Raw genomic sequence first — 23,547 nt, 5'->3', positions numbered from 1 at the left:
ATATGGAAAGGAGGATGAGGATGAGGAGAGCCATGATGTGTCTGTCACTGGCTGGTGCCTCAGTTTCCTCTAGGCAGCAGTGCTGCAGGCTCCTTTGATCAGTTCCCATGCAACTGTGTCGGGGGAAGGGGGAGTAGAGGCTCATGCCTCCCAGCCCCACACCCCTCTTCCAGCAGCTGGGGAATCCAGGCCAAATGTAACCCTGGTAGCTGGGACGGGATTAGCCTGGGCCGGGGTAGGGCTGGGGAGGAATTGCTGGGGAGACAGATGCACCCGCTGTGAGGGGAGATCCTCCCATTCCCTGCCAGCCCCCCTCATTTCTTGCAGCACGGCGCCACCTAGCACTTCTTACTCTGTCGTGGGGGTGTCTGCTGCCTGCTTTCTCCCTTAGCATCGTCTCTCCCCCAAGGCACTGGTGTTGCCCGTCCAGCGCCCTGGTGTGCCCCGTTGCGCTGCTCTGCAATTGCGGAGACAGCTGGTGGATGGAATATGGGGGTGGGCAAGGCTGGGGACCAGGACTCCTGGGTTCTCCCCCCAAATCTGGGAGGGGAGGGGGGTTAGTGCGTAGAGTGAGGGAGGGGCAGGGCTGGGATCCAGGGCTCCTGCTTTTTCTGGTTTTCTCCACCTCCTGAAGCTGCCTCGGTCCTTTCAGTGCATTTCCTGTTCCAAATTCATTTCCTGACTTGTGCAACCCACTCCAGAGGTGGCTGCATCTCAGTGTTGGGTGAGGCACCCTTGGCTGCATCACCTCCTAACCGCGTCTCTCTCTCCCTGCAGGTGACCCTGCAGCACTCGGCAAACATCCGCAAGATCGTGGGGGGCGCTTTGAGCATTGGGCAGGCAGGGGCCAGGAGCCCAGCCCCCCCCCACCCACGAGAATGGGATCCAGCCCCCCCCCTACTTTTTACAGGGATTAAAGAGGGGCAAAGGGGGGCAAATCAGAGGAGGGGGTGGCCAGGGTCTGAGCAGGGGGTGGAAATTGACTGGTCGGGGGGTCAAGCAGCTGGAGGCAGAGTTAGGAGAGGGGCTGAAGGGCAAAGTCAGTGAGGGGGGGAGGAGCCGGAGTTCAGCCCAGGGGGAGGCGCTGCCAGAGGGTTAAACCCCGGCACAGGCAGGGGCAGAGGGGTAACAGTTCCCCCGGGGGCGGGGGACTGAGACTCCAGTGTTTGCAAAAACAGGGTGGGGGGAGCAGAGGGGCTTTTCTATTTCCCCTCCCACAGGCAGCACCTCTCAGCATGGGCTTCCCAGGGCTGGGCTCTTAAAGGCACAGGCATCCCACTGCCTAGACACTGCAGCTCCTCTCTGATGTAACCTACTGAGGTGCTGAAGTAGGAGACTCAATTCAGTGAAACCGGGCATTCCCTATATGCCCCCCAGCCAGGGGGCTGTGCACCCCTTCCCCGAATTTCCCCAACACCTCCCCAGTGGTCAGGTAGTTACATGCAGCGCTGCCAATGTTGTCACTGGTTGCAAATCTGAATGGAAATTGAAACGTTAACACACAGTTTAAAAGCAGATACAAGGTATGAAAAATACTTGTACCTGAGAAAGTAAAATAGGTTTGAAAAGTCTGGACAAAGCCGGGTTCCTCACCCAGCTGTTGTGTTTGCTGACAGTGTCGGTGCATTGGCTTCGGCAATGTTGGCCAACCTCAGAATTTCAAATCATGGTTTGGATGCAAGGTGTGAATGACTCTCCCCTGACAGCTAGTGATGACCAGGGTTGGGGGAGGCTTTGGGACCAGACTGTATTTACATGAACTCACCTGCTCTGCCGAGGTGTCCAGGAGACAGAGCTGTGCTGCCTCTGCTCTAGGTGCCCAGAGGAGGAGGGAAGGTGTGTGGGGCTCCAGACTGGGACTCTTCCTCCCTCCTGCCAAGCCCTGACTCTCAATCCCAGCCCTGACCCTCCTTTCTTCAAGCTCCATGTGGGCCAGAGGAAAAGTTTGGAAGGAAACACAAGGGCCAAACTTGTGGGCATCAGGTGAAGCAGCAAGAATCCCAACCATCAGGGTACCAAGCTCTAGAGCCCCAACCCATTGTGGCCACCGCAGCCAAAGACCTGGCTCTAGGAGATGTGAGTCACCCAGCAGGAGGGGGGAGACTGGCTCTTGCACAGCTGGAGGCAGGGAAGTTGAGCCCTGTAAGCTCCAGGGCTTCACCACAAGCCAACACAAGGTCCCACTGAGAGTTGAAATCAGATTGCAGGATTCAGAGTCCTGAGTGCTGCCCATTACACCATGGGACCAGCTCATGCTGCCCTCTCTGCACATTGGTGACCCTCACGGGGCTGGCTTGTGTAAGGGGGCTCTTGGCCCTTTACTAAAACTTAGCGGGGGGGGGCGGGGTTTGGTTGGCTAGTTCCCAGTCCCGGGGGAAGGGCCAATGGGAAATCAGGACCCTGAGACTGACAGTCCCCAGGGGCAATGGGGAGAGGCCAAAGCTCCAAGTTAGCCGCACTGACAGGCCAGGCAGTGTAATGAGGGAGTCACCAGGCCAGGGGGTCCCATCCTCCCTGGGAGCTGGAACTGCCTGGGCCAGAGTGGGGCAGAGCTAAGGAGAGAGCAGGAGCCCGAGAAGAGCCGGGGAGCAGAGCTGTGCAGGTGTAGTGCCAGAAACTGCTCCCTGTAGGACTTTGCTACCTGTAGCAGTTACTGAGACCTGAGGTTGTTCTTATTTGCTAACTTGTCATAACTGGCTAAAACTTGACAGTGGTTTCTCTAGCTAATATCAGTCCCTGGCCCTGTGGTCTAGACATCCTCATTCACATCAGGCTTCAAGTTGAGAATCATTTTCCATTCCCACTCTGTGGGAGGGGAGACTTTTAAACGTGCTCTCTGTGCGACTGCACATGGCTAAGCAAAGAGAACAAAGCCCCAATCCTCCCTGTGCTTTGGGAGCCAGGTTTGCGGTGGGAATTCTGTAGTTCAGATGACTTCACGCCTGGGCGTTGTGATTCTTTACCAGTTTCTCTGGCGTTGGGGGAGTTTTGGGTTCACAGCTGTGATGGCCGAGTGGTTAAGATGTTGGAGTTGAAATCCAATAAGGCCCATCTACGCAGGTTCAAATCCTGCTCACAGCAAGGTCTTTTTTTTAGCCAGTCTCTCACCTGGGCAATACCTCTGTACAACCACCTGAAACACTCTCAATTCTCTCCCCAACCCAAGTCAATCCTGTTCTGCTCCTTTCATCGAGATCCCTGGGATACCACCTCACACTGTGTCCCTGAGGTGTCAGGCAAACTCTCAGCGCTTGAAGCCTCTGCCACTCACCTAGTACCCCATGCCCCATAGGTTAGCCATGTTGATGTGCTCTCCTTCACGTAAATCCGCTCAGTGCGACTCCTGGCCTGTCCCTGAAGAAAGGTGTATCCCCGCTGCAGCTGCTGTGAGCTTGGGTCAGAGGACTAGGAAGCTACCGCCCTCCCTCCACTGGTTCTGCTATGGAGAAACAAGTCCTCTAAGCCGAGCTCGCTAGGATCCCCTGAAAACCCATCACCCAGCTCCCAAACCGAAGTCTGACCCCACCCTATCCAATCAGCTCCTTTTCTTTGTCTAGCTCCTGGGCAGAGGTGTCACCTCCCCTCCCGAGGCCTAGCTCATGTTACAGTCTGAATACCTGTGTCTCACGTAAAATCCTCCCTGGTTTTCCCATCCCCCACATAGACAGCCCCTACTCCACCACATCAATATACGATCACGGCCAGGCGCTGGGGGCGCAGGCAGCAGCCCAGCGGAAAATGCTCAGCTCTGCGCTCTCGGGGCGGCCACCTACCTCGCCGGCGGCCACAGGTCTTTCTCAAGTCTCCCCATTACAGTCACAGGTCAAATGCTGAGCAAAGGAAAAAAGACAGGAAGCCAATCCCATGCCTGTCCCTTTTTCTGTCTTCCTCCACCCCTGGACCAAGTCCCTCCCCGTTTGTCTGGGCCATTGTCCTCATGGCCCTGGCCAGCCTATTTCCCTTTGCCGCTCTGAAACGTGCCCCCACGTGCAGGCCCCGGGGGAGGCTTTGGCTAGGGCGAGCGTTTCCTTGCGAGGTAATTGTCTCTCTGGAGGTGAAAGTCATCAGTGCGGGGTGCGAAGGTGTTGTGTATTTGGTTGTCATGGTTTTTGTTGCTATGGCAACTGAGTTAGATTATTATGGGTTAGCTCAGCCGGTTTCAACCGGCTGAGTGAACTCTCTGTCTCTGTAAATAAAATGGAGGTTTTGGTTAGCTGTCTGCTCTCTGGCCTCAAGTGATTGCTTCCTACACCGGCTGCCCCAAGGATATAACACTGGCGACGAGGGTGAGACTCCCATGCTGCTCCAGTAACAGAAGGAAGTAGAAGTTAACGTAAAGAACAAACAAACAAAAAAAGCTGCTTGTTTGCACTGACTGTGAAAGTGAAACTAAAATCATGGCTACTCTGACCAGGCCCCTGGAGCCCTTTGATGAGAATACAGAGCAGTGGCATGTGTATACTGAGCGTTTTGAGCTTTTTGGTATTGCAAATGACATTACAGAAGCGAAGAAGGTGCCAATATTCTTAACTGTTGTAGGGGCTAAAACCTACTCTCTGCTACGCAGCTTACTGCACCCTGTTAAGCCTGAGACTAAATCTTACAGTGACATTGTGGAAATCCTGGGGTCTCATTTCTCCCCAAAACCACTGGTAATTGCTGAAAGATATAGGTTCCACAAAAGAGACCAAAAGGAAGATGAAACAGTTGTACAATTTGTAGCCATTCTAAAAAAGCTAGCAGAACACTGTGAATTTAAAGAAATGTTAAATGATGCCCTGCGTGACAGGTTAATGTGTGGCCTGTACAGTGAAGCTATACGGAAGTGCCTACTGACAGAGGCTCAGCTTACCTTACAGAAGGCTGTTGATATTGCTGTCTCCATGGAACTGGCTACAAGGGAGGCACAATACATCGGTGCACCCCCTAGGGTGCAAAAAGTGTCACAAGAACCGACCCACAAAACTGTGCAGAGTCAAGAATGTTACCACTGTGGTAAGCCAGGACACCAGGCATCAGAATGCTGGTGTAAGGACCTGGTGTGTCGACACTGTGGCAAAAAGGGACACATTGAGTATGCCTGTAAACAAAAGAAAAAGAGGCCTGTGGTCTGGCCGACAAAAAGAGGAACCTTGCATACTCTAGAGCAGACCCAGGATGATCAAGGAGACACCTCATCACAAGAGGAAGTGCCACTGCATGTTTTGTCTTTGGCAGCGGGCTCACATGACTACTGGGTAACCCCCTTATTGGAGGGCAAACCTATACGCATGGAACTAGACACCGGTGCAGCTGTCTCGCTGGTTCCTGAGACTGTGTATAAGGAAAAGCTACAGCATCTTCCGCTTAAGGCAACAAAAACTGTTCTGAAGACGTATACAGGTGAAGCTGTGCCCATGTTGGGCACTATTGATGTTAAGGTGGAGCTCAATGGACGGGCGGCTAAATTGCCACTGTTTGTGGTGAGAGGTAACTACCCAGCCTTAATGGGTAGGTCTTGGCTTGGGAAGATTCAGCTGAACTGGGCAGAAGTGCACCAGATGACTAAAGAAGAAACCAGTCTAACCCCTATACTAAGGAAACATGCTGCTGTTTTTGGAGATGATCTGGGAAGTATGAAGGGAATCACTGTGACATTGAACATTAAACCTGGCAGTCCACCAAAATATCTGAAAGCCCGAACTGTGCCATATGCCATCAGGCCAAAAGTTGAAGCAGACCTGGAGCGCCTGGTCACCAATGGAGTCCTAATACCAGTTACCCATAACTCATGGGCCACTCCTATCGTTCCAATAGTGAAGAAAGATGGCTCTCTCCGGATTTGCGGTGATTTTAAAGTCACTGTCAACCCAGTGTTGTGTGCAGAGCAATACCCGCTTCCCCGCATCGATGACCTCTTCGCAGGCCTGGCTGGGGGACAAAAGTTCAGTAAGATTGATCTGAGTCAAGCATATTTACAGATGCACGTCGATGAAAAGTCCCAAGAGCTGTTAACTATTGTGACTCATAAGGGGCTTTATCGATACTGTTGCCTACCCTTCGGAATCACATCGGCTCCCGCCCTGTTCCAGAGGGCTATGGACCAGATCTTGTGTGGCTTGTCAGGAGTTCAGTGCTATCTGGATGATATCCTGGTCACTGGAAGAAATGAAGAGGATCACTTAAAGAATTTAGAGGCTACCCTACAAAGACTGGAAGAGTATAGCCTACGAGTTCGCAAAGACAAGTGTGAATTCTTCAAGCCCTCTGTTGAATATTTGGGACACATCATCGATTCTGCAGGTCTTCATAAGGCCCCTGCAAAAGTTAAAGCTATTGTGGAGGCTCCCCCACCTCAAAATGTAAGCCAGCTGCGCTCATTTCTAGGACTACTGAACTATTATGGAAAGTTCATCTCACAGTTAGCCACACTGCTAAAACCACTTCATGAGCTCCTTGGGCAGAACAAGGCCTGGAAGTGGACTGAAGCCTGTGATGTTGCATTTAACAAAGCTAAGGATGCATTGTTAAATTCTGAAGTTCTAACGCACTTTGATCCATCCTTACCACTGCAATTGGCCTGCGATGCCTCCCCTTATGGAGTGGGAGCAGTCGTGTCACATATTATGCCTTCAGGAGAAGAGAGACCTATTGCTTTTGCTTCATGCACTCTAAGCAAAGCAGAAACTAACTACGCCCAAATCGAACGTGAGGCATTAGGAATTATTTTTGGAATTCGGAAGTTTCATCAGTACCTGTTTGGGCGAAAATTTACTCTTCTCACAGACCATCGATCTCTGACATCAATTTTTGGACCCTACACAGGCATTCCCCCATTAGCTGCTAGTCGTATGCAACGTTGGGCATTGTTACTTTCAGCACACACATATGAAATCAAATATCGGAAATCCACTCTACACGGCAATGCAGATGGCCTCTCAAGGTTGCCTTTGCCGGTCAAACACCAAGATAGTGCCCAAAAGGAAATCTTCTACTTTGAACAGGTAGAGAATACACCCATCACTGCTACTCAGATAAAGAAGGCAACTCGCGTTGACCCAGTATTGTCCCACGTTATGGACCTGGTGATGCATGGAAAATCTCGACAAACCTCTCCGGTCTCATCCGACCTTGTTCCCTACATGTCCAAGCGGACGGAGTTATCGGTCCAATCTGGTTGTTTGTTGTGGGGGAGACGTGTCATTATTCCACCACCACTGAGATCACAGATGTTAGAACAGCTACATTCCGGTCACTGTGGAATAGTGCGCATGAAGGAAATTGCATGAAGCTATTTTTGGTGGCCTGGACTGGACAGCGCTATTGAAGAGAAGGCAAAAGCTTGTATGTCATGTCAGGGTGTGAGGAATGCACCCCAGTGGGCACCCCTACACCCATGGGACTGGCCTGAAAACCCGTGGCAACGTATTCACGTTGACTTTGCTGGACCCCTTGAAGGAAGCATGTTCTTGGTGGCAATAGATGCCCATTCTAAATGGCCAGAAGTCTCTATAATGCAGTCCACTTCTGCAGAGAGTACTATCCAAAAACTACGAGGACTCTTTAGTCGTTTTGGTCTGCCAGAACAACTTGTGAGCGACAATGGACCGCAGTTCGTTTCTCGGGAGTTTCAAAATTTTATGAAGGCAAATGGGATACACCACATCACGTCAGCACCATATCATCCGTCCACCAACGGATTAGCTGAAAGATTTGTGCAGACAATGAAAAACGCTTTGAAATCAGCAAGGGGACAACACTCCATTCAAAAGCGTCTGGATACCTTTTTACTTTCCTACAGAAACACACCTCATGCTACGACCCACGCATCTCCGGCCTTTCTAATGATGGGACGACAGCTGCGCACTTGCTTTGATCTGCTGAAACCTTCTGAACCCCGACAAATTGTGCAACATCAGCAGCAATATCAAGTCATCAGACGGGCACCCAGAGCAAAAGACAGAACCTTTAGCCCGGGACAGCCAGTTTTGGCTCGGAATTATACTTCCAGAGCTAAATGGGTTCCGGCCACAGTCATCACTCAAACAGGACCTGTTTCCTACACAGTCCGGACTGCAGAGAAACTTACCTGGCGGAGACATGTAGATCAGCTGTTGCCAGGTCATGCCAGTCCTCAGGACCCATCTGCAGTTGAGGGGTCTGACTTCACCTCTTCTGGTGAGGGACTGAATCACGAGTCACCTGTTTCTGACTGTTCTCCTCCATTACTGCCGGCAGCTGAGATACCCCTTTGCCCAGCACGAGCTGATACCACCTCCTCACCTGTTCGTGCTGCGGACCCTGAGCCCCTAGTGCTTTTGGGTGCAATAACAGCAGAAGTTAGCCGTAATCCACCTAGAGACAGAAGGCCTCCTCATCGGCTGGATCTTTAGCTAGGGCGAACCCACAGTTATGGGGCAAAATAATCCCCAGGATTTAGCCGGGAATGGACGCAGTCTACCCTCCTTCTCTAGTCTAGTGTGTGTTTTATTTAGGGGATGTTCTTATTAGGGGGGGAGGAATATGTTGTGTATTTGGTTGTCATGGTTTTTGTTGCTATGGCAACTGAGTTAGATTTTTCTGTCTTCCTCCACCCCTGGACCAAGTCCCTCCCCGTTTGTCTGGGCCATTGTCCTCATGGCCCTGGCCAGCCTATTTCCCTTTGCCGCTCTGAAATGTGCCCCCAAGTGCAGGCCCCGGGGGAGGCTTTGGCTAGGGCGAGCGTGTCCTTGCGAGGTAATTGTCTCTCTGGAGGTGAAAGTCATCAGTGCGGGGTGCGAAGGGAAGTGGCCGTCGAAGGAGAATGCAAGGCATGTGGCAGGCAGGCCAGGGATTTCTTTGTCCCCCCTTCAAAAGGGGTCACCCTCCCCGTCGGGGAATCGAACCCCGGTCTCCCGCATGACAGGCGGGGATACTCACCACTATACTAACGAGGAAAGGGGCATGATGAGTGGCCCCACCTCCCACAGACCAGCTATGGTCAGCGTACACCTACACCGTCGCATGAGCCCCAGCAGGCAACAACACCCCTGGCCCTCTTCTGCTTCCCAAAGGCTTTGGCCGCAGCAACAGCCCTGGCCCTCCTCACCTGCCCTTGCCCAGCAGGACGCCTTTCCGGGCCTACACAGCTCCTCACACAACACCCGCCTGGGACCTTGCCCTCCCCTACCAGCTCAGCAGCACCTTTTTTCCTCTCAAAACCTCCTCTTGCCACCCTCCCCCTTCCACACTTCACACTCACCTCATCACAAACTCACCCACGGCCCCTTTGGCTTCTCAAGCGCCTCTGGAGGGACGCAGCTTCCCTGGCACGCAGATCCTTCCCTTCAACGCGCACTGGACGGACATTCGAAGCCCTTTCCAGGAGGGAATGCGCTGCTTTTGGACCCTGGCGCCCAGCAAGAAGTCCTGGTACTCTTTTTCTGACCGATGGACCCCACTGACTTGTCTTTACCAAGCAGAAACTGAGGACCGGCTGATGGCTCTCTTTGCAAACAGACGCCATCAGACTGAGCCACGAGGCGTGCTGCAGGATAGCCCCTCCCCACCAAAAAGCAATGCTGTGACCCGGATTCGAACCGAGGTTGCTGCGGCCACGGCGCAGAGTACTAACCACTATACGATCACGGCCAGGTGCTGGGGGGACAGGCAGTAGCCCAACGGAAAATGCTCAGCTCTGTGCTCTCGGGGCGGCCACCTACCTCGCCGGCGGCCACAGGTCATTCTCAAGTCTCCCCATTACAGTCACAGGTCAAATGCTGAGCAAAGGAAAAAAGACAGGAAGCCAATCCCATGCCTGTCCCTTTTTCTGTCTTCCTCCACCCCTGGACCAAGTCCCTCCCCATTTGTCTGGGCCATTGTCCTCATGGCCCTGGCCAGCCTATTTCCCTTTGCCGCTCTGAAACGTGCCCCCACGTGCAGGCCCCGGGGGAGGCTTTGGCTAGGGCGAGCGTGTCCTTGCGAGGTAATTGTCTCTCTGGAGGTGAAAGTCATCAGTGCGGGGTGCGAAGGGAAGTGGCCGTCGAAGGAGAATGCAAGGCATGTGGTGGGCAGGCCAGGGATTTCTTTGTCCCCCCTTCAAAAGGGGTCACCCTCCCAGTCGGGGAATCGAACCCCAGTCTCCCGCGTGACAGGCAGGGATACTCACCACTATACTAACGAGGAAAGGGGCATGGTGAGTGGCCCCAGCTCCCACAGACCAGCTATGGTCAGCGTACACCTACACCGTCGCATGGGCCCCAGCAGGCAACAACACCCCTGGCCCTCTTCTGCTTCCCAAAGGCTTTGGCCGCAGCAACAGCCCTGGCCCTCCTCACCTGCCCTTGCCCAGCAGGACGCCTTTCCGGACCTACACAGCTCCTCACACAACACCCGCCTGGGACCTTGCCCTCCCCTACCAACTCAGCAGCACCTTTTTTCCTCTCAGAACCTCCCCTTGCCACCCTCCCCCTTCCACACGTCACACTCACCTCATCACAAACTCACCCATGGCCCCTTTGGCTTCTCAAGCGCCTCTGGAGGGACGCAGCTTCCCAGGCACGCAGATCCTTCCCTTCAGTGGGTGTTTGCCATGGCAGGGAGCAGCCTGGCTGGGTGCTTTTGTGCCTGTCTGAAGGCCACACATAGGCATGGTCCTGCCCTCCTCTGGCCCTGACCTCAATTGTTCTGTGGCTTTTAAGCCTTCCCTTGGAGCTGTTAGCACCAGCTGCTTCTGCTCTAAGTGCCCAGAGGAGGAGAGGTGTGCTGGGCTCTGTGACAAAGTTGGGGATTTTCTTGGGGTTTTCTGTGTTTTCCAGTGGTTTGCATGCACAGGGAGTGGGACTCAGTGTCCCCAGGTGTTACTGGTTTAACGAGGTGAGGGGAGAGGGAGTTTGTTGTTACAGAGGACCGGAGAGGGACTTGGGACCCCGGCTGATGGCCTGGAGGATGGAGACCCCAGCGACTGGTGACCTGGTGACCCGGAGACACAGCTCAGGAGTCACAGCCAGTTCTGGCCAGTGAGAGGACAATGGGCTGCGGGGAGAGGACCCCGTGACCAACCTGTTCCAGCCAGAGGAGGGCGGAGAGGAGAGGAGGCCCAGGCAACCCTGTTTACCTGGAGAAAAGACAATGGACAGAGGTGGGGCTTGGGGCCGGGGATATAAGAGGCCTAGCTGGGAAGCAGGGAGGCTCGGGGCTGGCGAGGGGAAGCAGGCAGAGAGCCCACCTGGCTGCAGGGGGACTGGGATGTGCTGTTACTGTGAGAGGCCAGGCCTGAGGCCCTGAGAGTTTCCTGTGCTGTGTTCAACTCTCAATAAACCCTCCTGTTTTATGCTGGCTGAGAGTCACTCCGGTCTAGAGAACAGGGGACATCAACCCCTTCGGGGGTGAGGAGGCCCAGGGGATCCAGAGCGCGTGGACTCCCTGACGGGGCCCACGGCAGAGACAGACGTGCTAAGGCTCAGAGAGGTGCGGCTCCAGGAGGTGGAGGGGCCTGACCCTGAGAGAGAGTGGACCCCCGAGAAGGGCTGTCGCACTGAAAGGAGCACCCCCCATGGACCGCACAGGGCCAAGAGTGGGCAGGATCTGTGACATCACAAAGGCCTTTTGCAGGACCTCAGACTATTGGTCAAAGGTGGTGGGGAGGTGGTGACCTCACAGAGAGATGCTGACATCAGCCAGGCAGGACAGGGGCGAGGGGCCAGGGAAACCTCAGAGACCCCTGTGGCTTTGCTTCAACAAGTCTCCTTCTCCTGGTCTCTCTTTGAGAACTGAGAGAGTATTCGGGTTCAGGTACGTGAGCGCCAGGAGGCACCTATTTTGAGTTTTCTCCTTCCCTTTTAGTGATTTTACTAGAAAACTGCCATCCCTGTTTAGAAGGTAAGAGCCTCCTCTAGGGAAGGGGTGTCCTGGGGGTGTCACAGTTCGGATGCCGGGGCCCCCCATTGAAGGAAGTTCCCGCCACCCTGCTCTGTGTTCGCAGGGCGGGAGAGAGCAGCATCCACGGCAGTGATTTGCTCCTGGCTGCCGGAGCAGAGCAGCAGGCTCAGCTGTCAGAACTTCCCAGAGCGATGAAAGGGGAGGGGCCCATGGCTCTGCAGCAGGAATGCAGGGCAGGCGAGTTCACGGCGGGCATTGTGGGACACTGGAAGAGGGCAGTTATGGTGATATAATGAACAGCAGCGTCTACACTGACACTCTCACTTTAAGTTTGCTGCAAAAAGCTCTAGACTGCTCATCAAAGTCGTTTTATTTTGTCACCAAAACAGGACAGTTTTGTCGCCAGACGTGGCATTGCAGTGTGTACACCAGCCACAAGCCGCTGACCGAGGGAGCATAGTGTGTTTTTCACACACGTGAGCAATATAATTCTGCTGAAATAACTTTGTAGTGCAGACCTGGCCAAAGATTCACACACAGACACACAGCTTGCAAGGAAAACCTCACCTGCTCCTCTGCTTTGCAGAATCCAAACACAAGCAAAGCTTGTCAGGCTCAGGTGGGAATGCAGGGAATCAGGTATGAGCAGATACTGTATTTTAGTTACAGGCAGGCACGGTGGTTTAGCTGGCTAAAGTAGTTGCTTTGTAAACAGGAGATCTCGGTTTAATTCCCAGAGGTGCCTTGTTGAGATCCTTTTAGAGCACCTGGTATTGGCTACTGTCAGAAGACAAGATTCAGAGCTAGATGGACCTTTGGTCTAGCCCAGTGTGGTTTTTTTTATGATTTAAATTACACTCACTGGCACTGATAATTGATTTTCTGATTGTTTGGGAGTTAAGAGCTGATAGGTCAGTGGTCCAAGCCCCTCACGGATGACCCCCTGTTATATCCTTGGGGGCAGCCGGTTTAGGAAGAAATCACTTGAGGCCAGACAGCAGACAGCTAACAAAACCACCATTTTATTTACAGACTCAGAGAACTCACCCAGCCGGCTGAAGCTGGCTGAGCTATCCCCTAATAATCTAACTCAGTTACCATAGGAACCAAAAACCATGACAACCAAATACACAACATGCACCGTGTGTGAGAATGAAAATCGTAAACTGCCCTTTGAAATAACGAATGCAGCAGGACGTGTTATTGTCCCTGCCCCAAAGCAGACAGACCAATGGAGAAATGCCGTCGAGTCCAAGGTAACACTCTGCTGCCATTTTACCTTTTTTGCTTGCTAAACTCCTTCTTATCTGCCCGGCCCAGGCTGTCCTCTGCCTCAGCTGCTGCTCCCGGCCTGCTCCAGAGTCAAACACGCAGGGCCCCCAGGGGAACAGAGGCTGGGACAGGGCAGCAGCCTGGGCTGGGCTGGGAAGATGCTGGGAGTTCTCGTTCCCTGAGAACTGGCCTGGCTCCCTTCTCAACAGCGAACAAATCAATTCCACCTCCCCTCCCCAGGAAAAACAGCCTGGAGCCAAGGGCAGCAGGGGACGATTCCCTGCAGTTCCCACCGAGGCAGGAGAGAAGCCAGGGCATTTCTAGCAGAGCTTATGGAACTGACGTGGGGAAACCAGCCTTTAATAACAGGCAGTTCCAGTTTAAACTAAGTGTTTTTAACATGCATCTGATGAAGTGGGTATTCACCCACGAAAGCTCATGCTCCAAAACGTCTGTTAGTCTATAAGGTGCCACAGAACTCTTTGCTGCTTTTACTGATCCAGACTAACACGGCTACCCCTCTGATACTTCCTTTTCTCAGTGTTGCTCCCAGCACTTTAGGGAGTTTTTCCTTTTCTCCCTTCCAGCTGTGGTGATGGGACTGCAGCAGCTCCCCAGGGCCAGCTTTGCTCTTACATCCTTCACGTCTTTGGCTGAAGCTGTGTTTGCCACCAGTTTAATCCATAGCTGAGACTGCAGGTACCAGCAGCTAGTTACAAAGGCTCAATTCCCATCGCCATCAGTGGGAGGTTATCCAGGGCTGCAGGATTTGGCCCATGGACAGTCAAGGTGCTACAGCAGCTACATTCTTACGTGGTGAGTCCTGCAGCCTATTACCAAACTGCTCTGCCATAGTCTGCAGGGGGCCTGACTTGCTGAGAATCTGGCAGAAGAGAGACCCTGGAGTAGAGAAGGAAAATGTCCTCAGCAGTCACAGCCGGCAGGCGGAGGAAAGGTTCGGTTTCTTTTTAAACTTCTCTCTCTGCTCAAGCTTTTAATCGTTCCTGTGGCTCTTCTCTGAACCCTCTGCAATTTATCAGGGAAAACAACCAATGAACCAAACAAACAAACCAAACCAGGCTGTTCTGACTGATGTAACAATCTATTGCCTTCCAAGGTTGAATACAAATCAGATCATTCTGTTCACCCAAGAGTTCTACTTTAAGGGCTTTTTGTTTTCTAGTTCCAGTCAAATCCTGTGCAACAGCATCATGGTTAACTCACCACTTGGTCACTTCACATTCACACGTTCAGAAAGTGGGCAGGTCCAAGTCTTTCCTCCCACACCAATGTGAAAAAATCAGTGACAGAAAATGCCCTAAAGCGCCTCTGCTGCCTTGCACAACAGCCTGGGGAAATACATGAGGGAAAGTGCTTTCCTCTCCCCTCCTGATACCGAGTAACATTTCTGTCTGTCCTTGAGATCCTGCCACAGAGACAAGCCTTGAGGATGCAAATGACATGTTAAGGCTTCATTGGTTTGCACGTTCCTTTACTCCTTCATTAGTGATAAGGGTGCATGAACTCGAAATAATCCCGCTCTGACTTTCACACCGGAGACTATTTCCAGGCTCGCAATAAAAAAAAACAAATCTTTCTTTCTAACCTGAGCAAGTTGAACCTAGAGTCATTGCGAGATGATAAATAGAGAGCCCCATGATGACTGGGGCACATAGTTATTAATTATAATATTTGTTATCTATGCAGCACCCAACACTCAATAACCAGGAGTCAGGCCTAAAAAATCCCAAGGGTTGCTTATGTTTAAGAACCGCTGCCTTTTGGGAGTAATGTTATTTTTTTCTTGGTTCTTCTGAGACTCTTGGGCCATGTTTTCTGGCTGAACTTGAAGGCTAAAAATGGACTTAACAAAAATCGTATGGTTCCCAGATTGGGGCCCTTGCTGTGCTGGGTATTGCAGATGCCCCAACCAAGAGCAGGTGCTCCAGTTGTGCCAGGCACTGCAGAGATCCTGATGAGGGTGGGGGCCCTGATTCTGCCGGAAGTTGTACAACTCACAGGGAGAGAGAGAGTCCTCGCTGCCAAGAGCTCACAGGGGAAATGGACAAAGTGTGGGAGGGCGGTTCCCATTTTATAGAAGGAGAAACTGAGCCGCAAAGATATGGTGCAATTTGTCCATGTTTGCTCAGAGGGCAAAACTGGGAACTGAATCCAGATTTTCTGAGCCACAGACTTGCCCTGAACCACAAGCCAAGCCAAGAGTTGTCGATTGCATGGCAGAGGGCCCAGTGGAAAGTTGCAGAATCTCCTTCATTGGAGGGTTATAAGAAGGGATTATACAAACACCTGTCGGGGTGCCCTAGGGATACTTGGCCCTGACTCTTGGGGTCCCTCCCTGCCCTACCTTTCTATATGATTCTGTTGTGTGGGTTTGTGCTGTGTCGTTATTCCACGCTGAGCTGTTTTGCACAGTGTCACTTTGCACTCTGACGCATTGTTTCGTGTTGTATGGTTTTTGCACTGCCTTGTGTTGCGTTGGTTTGAGCTGAGCTCTTTTGCAGTGTGTCATTTTGCCCCATGGGGCGTTCATTTGCATGGCGCTGAATTGTCGGGCTTTGCACTCCTACGTGTTGTCACTTTGTGCTGTGGAATGTCATTTCACGCTGAATTGTTAGATGTTAGATTGGGGTGTTTTCACTTTTGTTGTTGTTTATATTACATTACGATGGCATCGAATTACAGAGCTGTACGGCTGCAAGGGCCCTGGAGAGGTCATGAAATCCAGCCCTCGCTGCTGAGGCAGGGCCAAGCAGAGATGATGCATCAGGGCCATGTGGGGTCAAGTGCCCACAGCAGCCGGCCCAGGCAGGGAGCAGAAGGAGGGAACCAGAGCCAGAGCAGGTTGTCTATGGGACCAAGTATATGGAGAGTATCCTTGACAGAGGTTTGTTCAACCTGTTGTTAAAAACCTCCAAGGACAGCGACTCCACAGACACCCTTGGGAGCCTATTCCAGAGCTTTACTACACTCAGAGTTAGAAAGCTGTTCCCAACATCTAACGTGAATCTCCCTGGCTGCAGATTAAGCCCATTACTTCTTGTCCTACCGTCAGTGGACATGGAGACTAATTGATCATCGTCCTATTTATAAAGACCAAACTTTTCTCTCTGCAGACATCCGTTAAATGGTTATTATCCCCTCTTCTTGCCTGGGCTAGAATGGAAGAGGAGAAATTCCTCTCTTAACAGAGGATGCAAATGTCAGTTTGGTCTCTCTTCATGTTTTACTGAAGCTGAGAGAGAGGAAGAAACATGACCTGCCGAAGAGCATAGAGAGTTTGTTTCATTTTGGTCTGTGACTATTAGCAGAAGAGTGACACCTAAGGGCTGTCACTACCACCCACCATGGGGCTTGGATTTATGATGGTGGGATTAAGAGCCTCATGCTCTACCAACGGAGCTAGCTAGATTTAAAGTCAGTCAACTGCCCAGTCTCCATGTAGAAGGAGCCCTGAGGGTGTTTATTTGTGAGCTGAGGTTCCCTGTCTGACATTTGCCTTCTTTCCTGGTTCGTTATATCTCCAGCGAGCAAACCAGAGCTGTCACAAGGCTGGTTAGATGCTGCTTTCTAGCCCAGAGAGCTGGGGTTGATTTAGCATGCTGTCGCCATCAGCTGGTCAGAGTAACCAGGGTGGGAGGGTGGAATTTAGGATTCTCCTACCACCAGAGGGAGGTGCTGTTGGACTCATCTAGTGGGGGAGAGTCTGAAAAAGCTTCTCAGCTCCCAGAGAGGGGGGCAGACAAGCCAGTTCCCCACACGCCACACACACATTTTCACAGGGAATCAGGTCCCCTAGGGAAAAACTCAAAAGAAGCCCAGGCCCAGGAGTGTCAGAGAAGGGAATCACTGTTTGCCTTAAGAGGTGGGTTCGGGAAACCTGCAGGTCCTTAGATCCCTCCAGCGCCTGATAGAACCATTTTTGGGGAAGGTCTGGGGAAGCCGAGGAGGACAAGGAAAGGGAAAAAGGGCTGGCAGCTGTTGTGCAATCCCCATGCTCCCAGCAGAAGGATCTGGAGGGGTCAGCACTGTGGTTGCTTGTTGAGGACACAGAACTCACAAGATGGCAAAGCTCAGAGCCCCGTTACACAGAGTCAGACTGTGATCAGCTCTCACCCAGGGGGAGCAACACCCCTCCCTTGGTCTCTATGCCAGAGCTCCTATCAGCTCAGTCCTTCCCGCAAGAGTCGGCTGCTGAGAGGGTTGCAATGGGGTAAATGAAGGCAGAGGAGGATTGTTCCTCATGGGTTTTCTTTGTGTGGCTCTGTGATCCTGCTGGAGGAAGCTGAAGCATGATTTGAGTTTTTTTCAGTGGCTTGGGTTGGGCTCAAGTTGTGACCCTGAGTACAGGGGTTCTCTGCTCTTAGCCCCTCAGGGAATGGACAATGGAGCAGTTTCAGAAAGTGGCTAGAAAGTAGCCTAAGAAAGTGTAGCATAAGTGAGAAGAAAGCTACCATCCTCACCTCCCTAGTGGTCCAGTGGTTAGGATTTGGCACTTTTACTGCCATGGGCTGGGTTCAATTCCCAGTGAGGGAAAAGTAACTTTAAATCAAAAAAACCTTCAGTTGCAGTGTAAACAAATTGATGGGTTTTTCCTGATTTCCCCCATCTTCCCAGTGTCTCCATGGCAGGGCTGGCACCAGAGCAGCAAACAGGAGCCTGGGGTGGCCATTAGAAAGGGGAGGCACAAAGGCAGGTCTGGCCCTCTCAGTCCCTCTTGGAGGGAAGGACCTGCCACTGAATTGCCCCCACAAGCGGTAGTGGTAGAGCTGAAGTGCTGCAAATTGTGGCTTTTTTACATTTTATTTTATTATTTTTTTTCGCTTGGGGTGGCAAAAACGCTGGATCTGGCCCTGCTCCATGGAAGATAATTTGTTAAATCCCAGATAAGTGCAGTTCTACCAGTTCTCAGCCTAAATCCTTAGGTCTTAATCCTGAGGATATTGTCCCACCATGGGGCCATCTCCCGCCTCTCTTTCCTAGGGAAGCACAATTTTCCTTGCACAGACACAGGAACAGCAAGATCTTTCTCTGTCCCTTGTGCAAAGCAGGGGGCCAAATTCCATGGAAACAATGGATGAGTTGGGGGCCCTGGGCACATCCAGCCCTGGCTGTGAGATGTTCCCTCCCCTCTTTCTTTATGCCCCTGTTGTTATTTCATGGATTGTCTGGGATGGGGGAAAAGCTGAGTTCACTCCAGGTGGAGGGGGAAAAAACCGTGAAAGTCTCAGGCCCCAACCCCTGCTACCAGGATCACTGAGGTGCTGGGAATCTGCATGGGAAAGGGACGGTGTGAATTGTCAAGGTGGGGAATGAATAACAATTTACAATAAGAGCCAACTCATTAATCACTGACACAGGCTAATCCTGCCGCAGATAGAAGGGAAACTGGGAGTGATTCTTTGCTGCTCAGCCATGGAAACAGTGACCCCATTGCACCGCAGTGAATGTGCTGGGGAAAGCTGGACTTCACAGGCAGGTAGAAAGAGCAGATCCTAGAAACACCTGGAGCTCCCCACAGCACTTCTGCCACCAGGGTCAGGTGTTGAGCGACTCACAGTGCCCCCCCCCGACACATTACCTTCCAGCAGGGGGTGCAGCACCCCCCACCCAATGCAGGGGAGAGGGCTGAGTGTATCTCTGCACCCTGAGTCCAGGGCACCCACTCTCTCTGCCCCACACATCGAATCTGGCTCTGCTGCAAAGTGACCCCTAAGAACCAGCAACCTCCAGGACAGCAGGTTTGGCCTCAGAGCAGGGAATGTGTCCCTCATGCTGCTTTTAGGCCACTAGGTGCTCTGGAAACAGGAGGGTTCTGAGTGTAACCTATAGAACACACGGCCTATCTGGGGATATAGGTCAGTGGTAGAGCACATGCTTTGCATGTATGAAGTCTTGGGTTCAATCCCCAGCATCTCCAAGTTCTTTTCACCCTGCTGCTTTGCTCATGCCCAGAGGGGATGTGGCCCAGCAGTCTCCCTGCAGGAATCTCAATCCTGCTCAGTGATGGATAAGTGCCAATTGCATGGAAGGTCGGGGGGGTTTCTGCTCCTAAGTCTCCTCTGTACATTTAAGATTCCCACCAGTTGTGTTGCCTGGGACAAGGGTAGATGAGAAGGGAGAATCCTCCAGCACTAGAGGGAAAGGTCCCATCTGCACAGACTGAGAGGCAAAGACTACACTTATTTCTAGTCTGGGCCCAATCTTTTCTCCTGGTATAGTCCTTGTTCCAGCTCAGGTGGTAGCTGGGGATGTCTCATGACTGCAGCCATGTTTGTTCAGTTCCACCCCCTTATACAGCTTTGGTACAAGGCAGGAATTTTTTGTCTCTCTCCTGAGGAAAAGCCCCAGGTTTAAGATGGATTCCTGTACCAGGTGACATGGTCACATGTCCTGTGAGACCCCCAAGCCTTCATTCTTCCTGGCCTGACTCACAGATGGTGCAGGACAGAGCCATCTCCAGTCAATTGTCCTGGTTAATGGGAGCCATCAAGAGTCCAAACCACTGTAAATGGACCATACTTTGCATCATTACAACAGGACCTCAGAGTTATAGTTCATATTTCTAGTTTCAGATTCAAGAATGATCGGTTCATACAAATAGGATGAACACACACAGTAGATTATAAGCTTTGTAATGATACCTTACAAGAGACCTTTTGCATGAAGCATAGTCCAGTCACTTTATATTCACACTCATTAGCATATATTCATAAAATCCTATGGAGTGCAAGGTAACAGCTGGGAAAGGGTTTTATTGCGGCACCTGGGAGCAGTTGAGTTTCATGTTCAGGCTGTGGTATGAGTTCCTCCATGTTTCTCGTAAACACACAGGGACCTTCGCGGGTGCTCTCGATACAGGAATGGCCCCGACACGATAAAGTGATGGGAATTGCATTTTCCTTTTTTATTTTTGTATTTCCAATGAGATTTCTGTTTGTGATTTTGTTTTGCTTTGTATAACTGTGTTTTCTCCTGGATTTGATGTTTAATGAAAAAAAGAATACGGCCTCAAGCCACCAGATGGAGGAGCAGGCTGGGGCTAGGACTGCTAAGAGAGCAAGAATAGCAGATTTTCTGTATAGTTTCCTGCCCTCATTTTCATGATTAGTTTCTCTTCTGCACAAAATTTCCTTTTTTTAAATGTGAGCGTAGCTAGCTCAGTTGTCAGAGCATCAGACTTTTAATCTGAGGGTCCAGAGTTCAAGTCCCTGGTCAGGTGAAGAAACACGTTTCTCCTGTGATATCCCCAAAGAGTTTTAGAAGGACTCTCCTTGACTTTAGTTTTTCCTTTTCAGGACATGGCCTTTCCCAGGAAGGGCCCTTTACTGCCTCGGACTGAAGGTGCTATTGCCTCACCTGTCCACTGGCCTCACAGTCTGGAGGAAGAAAGGCCTCTGGGGCTGCAGCAAAGTGTCGTGCGCTGACTTTTTGAGCAAATGCAGGGCTGGCCAGAGAGGCATCTTCCCACTGAGTCCTCCCTGCCAGAAAAAATTGTCCCCACAGACAGGGGCGGCTCCAGGCCCCAGCATGCCAAGCGCGTGCTTGGGACAGCAAGCCACGGGGGGTGCTCTGCCGGTTGCAGTGAGGGCAGTAGGCAGGCTGCCTTTGGCGGCATGCCTGTCAAGGGGCCGCTGGTCCCGTGACTTCGGCGGACCTCCCGCAGGCAAGCCACCGAAGGCAACCTGCCTGCCGTGCTTGGGGCGGCAAAATGCCTAGAGCCGCACCTGCCCACAGAGTCCTCCCTGCTGGAAGTCTACAGGAATCAACAGGTGCTCTGCTGGTCCCATGGTGTAAGGGCCAGCACTCAGGACTTTAAATCCTGCAATCTGAGTTGAAGTCTCAGTGGAATCTGAGAACAATTCCTGTGCCACAAACCCTGCTGGGTCTTCCAAGGCTCTGTCTTGCTTTCTCAAAGGCCATGAAAGCCACTACAAAAGGGTTCTTTCTCCTGCTGATAATAGCTCACCTTAACTTATCACTCTCATTATAGTGTGTATGGCAACACCCAATTTTTCATCTTCTGTGTGTGTATGTATGTATGTATATAGATAGATAGATAATCTATATCTTCCTGCTGTATTTTCCGCTGCATGCATCCAGTGAAGTTGGTTTTAGCCCAGGAAAGCTTATGCTGAAATAAATTTGTTCGTTTCTAAGGTGCCACAAGTACTCCTTGTTCTTTTTGCAGATAAATGAATGGAGGTTAAGTCCATGAATGGCTACTAGCCAGGATGGGTAAGGAATGGTGTCCCTAACCTCTGTTTGTTAGAGGGTGGAGATGGATGTCAGGAGAGAAATCACTTGCTCATTACCTGTTAGGTTCAGTCCCTCTGGGGCACCTGGCATTGGCCACTGTTGGCAGATAGGATGCGGGGTTGGATGGACCTTTGGTCTGACCCAATATGGCCATTCTTATGGTCTTATGAAGGGAGGAGCAATGTACTGGGACAGAGTTTCTGTAGTGTAGTGGTTATCACGTTTGCCTAACACGCAAAAAGTCCCTGGTTGAGAAACATGCTGGCTTAATTTTCCCAGCTCCTACTGGCCTATTCCCTGCTGTTGTAGGAGCAGCAGTGATTTCTATGCTCAAAAGGTCTGTTATACTTCCCCTGCTCCCACTTTTGTCTCCTCTCCCTCTCTGAATGCCTGTGAAGTGGCTTTTCCCCTCCCACTCCCTCCTGGAATGCTCCTGGGATGAATGGGCTGGTTGAAGAGCAGAAGAGCTCTAAGGTAGACAAGGTGTCTGGGACGCTAATTAGGCAGCGATCACACATCCAGAGCATGGACACTGCCCAAGGTGGAGTGTGACCAACCAGATGCAGCCAAGTCATTTCTAGTCGCAGGCCATGAGGTGCAGGCCCTTAAAAGGGGAAGGGGCCCTGTGCTCAGGAGAGCACTCACAAGGTTGTACCTCCAGTGAATGCCCTTTGCCCGGACCGCCTCTCCAGTGGTTCTCTGCATTGTATTTCATTGTGCCTCAGGAAGACTTACCTTCATTGCACCATCCATAGCTGCGCTGTGGGACACTTACCTTACAGAATCCTGACATCTCCAGTGCTGTGCCTGTCCTGGGAGCGTGAATGTGTCACCCTGCCCCCCTTCGTTTGAGCTTAGCTATCAATATAATAAACGTGCTGCTTTCTGCCAAACTCTGGTGGGTCATTAGTGCTTCCTACGCTGACTAGCTGGCCCAATTTAGGGTAACACCTGCGATAACCGCAACCCCTGCATGACAGAGGGTAGTGAAATGAGCTGGGAAAAAGCCTTAGCATCAGCAGGGGAAAGCTAGAGGATCTGGGCCAGGCACCTTTTGAAGCCTTGTGGCTTGGTCTCCTCTGCACTTGGAGATTGGCCTATGGTGGCCGGCTCCTCTGTGTGACTTGCCAAAGGAAGAAGTGAGGCGGGAATGGGGCAAAAGAGGAAAGTTGATCTGAGGAAGGCAGGGCAGAAGCTAAGTGCCTTAGTGCAGCTAAGTGAGGTTAGTAGAGCACCACCAGTCGTTTTGCAAAGCCTGGGGAGGTGCGGTTGGCTGCTGGGAGGTAGAATCCTGTGCCTGCGTCTTGGCTTCCCAGGGATGGCTACTTCCAGCCCAGGAGAAGAAGGATGGTTCTGGGTGAAAGGAAGACAAACAAAGCTCTGGGAGGAAGTTTGGGTGCGCGGTGCGGGCTCTCCGCTGGGGGAGGGGCTTGGGGTAGAGGAGGGGTGGTGCTTACCCCGGGCAGTGCAGCTCCCAAAGTGACTGGTACACACAACCCTGCGGCAGCAGGTCCTAGGTGGGCGGGGCCAGGGGGTCTCCGTGTGCCGCTGCCTGCAGGCGCTGCCCCCAGAGCTCCCATTGGCTGCAGTTCCTGGCCACTGTGTGCTGCGGAGTTGGTACTTGGTGCAGGGGCAGTGCATGGAGACATTCCCCCCGCCCCAGGGGATCCTGGGATATGCCGGCCACTTCTGGGAGCGGCACGGAGGGACGGAGGCAGAGTGGGCAGGGAGCCACCTTAGTGCTGCTGGCACATCTCTGCACACCCATGGGGGGAGGGGAGCAGAGGGCCTCCATGTGCTGCCTGGGGTAGGGGCAGTGCACAGAGCTGCCTCCCCTCCCGGGTCTATTACAGGAGTGGGTGGGTGGGGTCTTTTGGCCTGCGAGGTGCAGCAGGTCGGACTAGATGATCACATTGGTCCCTTCTGACCTTAAGGGCTCTGAGTCTAAAAGGGAGAGGGAAGTAAAGGAAAAAAAATAAAAAATAAACCAAACATTGTACTACCAGGATGACTCCACCTGCTCATTGTATAGTCCTGCCCCTTTCTTCCTCCACTGGGTGTTTAATGACCTGCAGCACATTGATTCTCTCATTCCCTTGCTAAACTGATATAATGTGACTGAAATTAAACCAATTCCCAGCAGAGAAAACATCACATTCC

The 23,547-nt window shown here is 52.0% G+C and overlaps 2 non-coding genes across 2 annotated transcripts; one reads left to right on the top strand and one right to left on the bottom strand.

Annotated features, from left to right (window-relative positions):
* The first annotated feature begins 2,999 nt into the window (after positions 1-2,999).
* Positions 3,000-3,081, top strand: TRNAS-UGA. Its single transcript has one exon. It is a non-coding gene; the product is annotated as a tRNA-Ser (tRNA).
* Positions 3,082-8,843: 5,762 nt separating this feature from the next.
* Positions 8,844-8,915, bottom strand: TRNAD-GUC. Its single transcript has one exon. It is a non-coding gene; the product is annotated as a tRNA-Asp (tRNA).
* Between the last annotated feature and the right edge of the window lie 14,632 nt (positions 8,916-23,547).

Source organism: Mauremys mutica, unplaced genomic scaffold (genome assembly GCF_020497125.1).
Source record: "Mauremys mutica isolate MM-2020 ecotype Southern unplaced genomic scaffold, ASM2049712v1 Super-Scaffold_100095, whole genome shotgun sequence".
Classification (NCBI taxonomy): Eukaryota; Metazoa; Chordata; order Testudines; family Geoemydidae; genus Mauremys; species Mauremys mutica.
The sequence above is the reverse complement of the archived record's forward strand: the minus strand, read 5'-3'. Positions and strand labels throughout refer to the sequence as shown.